Raw genomic sequence first — 3843 nt, forward strand, 5'->3', positions numbered from 1 at the left:
ATAATAGTTATAGTTAATTTAAAAAAAAATTTTAAACCCTGACAATTTTTACTGATTATGAATAAAACAACAAATCAAGAAATTAAAAATAGTGTATTGAACTTACAAAAACAGATTAATAATGGAAAAGTAAATTATTATTAATTCAAACTAGAATTTGATAGGAAGGATTAATTTTAGATAATTTCATCAGCAAATGTGGTTGGAGTTCAACTATTGGGAGATAATAAAATTCATTGGATTTTTTTGTAAATTGCTAAACAAACACTAAAGTATCCAAATATTGCTATCCGTAGCACTGACAACAATGAAGACTTTAGTATTTGAATACAAAGAATCAAATATATGATCTGATTTTCTCACCATTAAGCTTAACAGATTTTATTTTCAACAAATATGGGCCAGGCAGAGTCTGTGCATATGTCCCCTTCCCTATGGAATATTCATAATTTTTTAACATTATTTAAATAAATATTTATACAAATTTTAAACTCCTAATTAACATTTAAAAACTAATTTTATTGTGAAACCCAAAATTTTTATTTGTTGTTCTGCAGAACACAAGTTGAGAACTGCTGCTCTGGAGCAAAAGAAATTAGTATGGTAAAACCTTGTTATTTTGAAACTTGAGGGACCAAAACTCCACGTCTTTGAATTATCTGGGTTCAAATTATCCAAACTTTTTTCAAATTAAAGTTTTTTTTTTTAATTCTCAAATAAAATTATGAAGTTATACAAGTTCACCCATTCCTTTACAAATGCATTACTATTACAAGTTATTTCTTAAAAACTGTCAGTCAGCATATACTTAGTGAAAACAAAACTACAAGGGGTGTTCAAAAAGTATTGAATCTTTGATCAGCAAAAATGCATTTATTGAGTTTGAGATACAAAACCCTAATCCCCTTCAAAGTAGTATCCTTGACACTTCTCCCACTGCTCCTGCCATTGCTTGAAACACTGCTCAAATGCATCTTTTGGAATGGCCATCAGCCGGTCCGTCACATTCCGCACGATGTCTTCTCTTGACTCAAATCAGGTTCCTTTTAGGGGCATTTTCAACTTGGGAAATAGCCAAAAGTCACACGGAGCCATGTTGGGAGAGTATGGAGCATGACGAACCACAGGAATGTTGTGTTTAGCAATGAAAGTCTGAATCAGCAGATATGAATTTCACAGACACTCTCTTCATACCCAAATCCTCAGTCAAAATTGAATGTACCGATCCAATGCTTACTCCTGTCTCATTTGCAAGTTCTCTGACTGTGATACGACGGTCCACCATAACCAAAGTCCGCCCTTGCTCAATGACAGTCTCATTTCAGCTTGTTGAGGGTCTGCCTGAATGCGGTTTGCTGTCCACTGATGTGCAGCCATCTTTGAAGCAGTTGTATCATTCCTTTATTTGTGTGTTGCTCATGGCATAATCCCCGAAAGCCTGTTGAATCTTGCAAATGGTTTCCACTTGAGTATCACCAAGCTTTTGGCAAAATTTGATGCAATATTGCTGCTCATGTTGTTCATTCATTTTCCAACTTACTGGAATCCGACAAGCGCTCACTATACGTCCACACTCATAGGCCGACTCCCAGTGACTGACGCTTCCTGTGGGTGGGAAAAAATTCAGGACTGCTCATGACTGTCCCCCTCCACATCTCCACCAAAGGAAGCCTCCCATGTGTCATTGGTTTACACAGGAAAAATAAAGGTCCAATACTTTTTGAACATCCCTCGTATATTCAAAGAAAGATTTGAAAATAATGTATGAATGAAGCTTAAGTGAATAAGAATAAGAATAAAATCTTGAATTTCGTCTAGAGGATCAATGGCTCATTTTCCATCTTAAGTTTGGGATTATGAAAATTGTGATCTGATGAAAACAAATTCTATTAATTAATGGATAAGTACACATTTTATCATGAATACTCACATATATTTAATGGACTTTGAAATTATTGAAATGATAGATTTTTATGAAAATGTCCAAAATAATTAATTGCCAAACAGATTTCTTTCATAAAAATAAAAAAAAATAAAAAATTCTATCTTCATTGGCAATGTGTACAATGTCCAAATGACCTTGAATGGACATCCAATAGATCAATAATATATAATTGGTAAAACCAAAAACGAAACTGCCACTTGGGAATGAAAACTTTCCTTATAAATATTTAATATGATGGAAGATTTCAAATTGAACAATATTTTTGTGAATCACAAGAACAAAGCAATCGATGAAGATTGCTTTCTTCTTGTGTTTTGTTCGTTTTTGTGCCTATTTTCCATTCGGCACACATAATGCTGTTTTTATTTTTGACCCTTAGATATAAATTCCATTAAGTGTGCTCAGTCCCATCAGAGAGCACTGACATTGTAACTTTAATACCTCTGTATATTGAAAATGAAGAAGGGACTCCTATTTTTTACATTTAAATGAACCCTTATTACATTTTTGGATTCCTCACTGCAATTAATGGAAAATGGCAAAGTTTCATCAAAATTGGCCCATTAAATTTTGAAAGCAAACTTGATTCTATAGCAAAGCCCATAGAAGAGGTGCTAGTAACCATGGAACATTGCATGATGAAGTCACGTGATTCATGCGATATAGCTTTGTCATGCATGCTCATGAAATGACCTTATATCTCGAAAACGAAGTCATAAACTCACATTTTTTATTACATTTTTTTGAATTCCTCATTGCAATTAACAGAAAACGGCAAAGTTTCATCAAAATTGATCAAACAGATTTTGAGAACAAACAATTCTGTAAGCCACATAGAAGAGGTTTCTCTAATGCTCCACCTCAAATATAATACATTAGTTAGTTGATAATTATTTCTAATATATTATCATCAGCAAGTACAAAAAAAACCAATTAATTAGACTGCAGATATTCAGTTTCAGTAAAGCTACTATCAATGTATCCTTAGTCCATACAACTGATTTTCTTTGAAGGCAAAATAAAATGGTTCAAACATATATCTGTATTCCAGTATTTGAAGTTATCCAAATACCGTAAAATACCGGCAAACCAAATTAGGAATGTGGATAAAAAATATATCTAATCATTTGCAATTTAATTCAACCAATTGTTAAAATTAAATTCTAACAATAATTATAAAACTTTATGTAAATCACATCAAAACATTTTACCTCAAGTAGATATCTCAATTAATGCTTCTTCTAACTTTTTTCTTGCTTGATGAACTTTCTCTTCTTGTTTTCTAATATCATCATCTGTTACAACTAATGCCTAATAAACATAAATTAGTTTTTCTTTGTATAAGTAAATGTAATTATATACAGAAAATGTTGATATTTTATCAAAACTAAAAATATAGTTTTTATTATTATATAATTTCTACAAATATTGCAGATAACATTATTATTGAGAATTTAAATAACAGACGAAAATTTTATCAATGTGGATGAGATAACTAAATTTTGATTGCAAGTATGACTTTTTGAGGATCCCAGGTGAATGCATGCAGTTAATTTAGATTCTTCTGCAAGTGAATTTTAATAAACGATATATTAAAGTATTTATTTAATATTTAATCTAAACTTTACTTAAATACTCATTTGGTTCATTTATGAAGCTAAATTGCAAAAGAATAATGTGCTAACAATGCAGGGATGGATCAAGCGCTATTTTACAATTTTCTTATTTATTTTGCAAAATATATTTAATGATTACAAAGAAATAAAGCCAATGTATTTATTAAATATTAGTAAATTACATTAGTAAATAAAATAAATTATTAATGAAAATGCTCAGCTTTTTGTTAGTATTTTTCTTACTATCAGAATTATCCTATATGATTTATAAAATAAAAATTT

The 3843-nt window shown here is 30.6% G+C and overlaps 1 pseudogene; it reads right to left on the reverse strand.

Moving 5' to 3' along the window:
• Window positions 1-108: 108 nt before the first annotated feature.
• On the reverse strand, window positions 109-3792 carry LOC111617318 (annotated as a pseudogene).
• Window positions 3793-3843: the final 51 nt, after the last annotated feature.

This window comes from Centruroides sculpturatus, unplaced genomic scaffold, assembly GCF_000671375.1.
Source record: "Centruroides sculpturatus isolate CEXI.00-Female unplaced genomic scaffold, Cexi_2.0 scaffold4987, whole genome shotgun sequence".
Classification (NCBI taxonomy): domain Eukaryota; kingdom Metazoa; phylum Arthropoda; class Arachnida; order Scorpiones; family Buthidae; genus Centruroides; species Centruroides sculpturatus.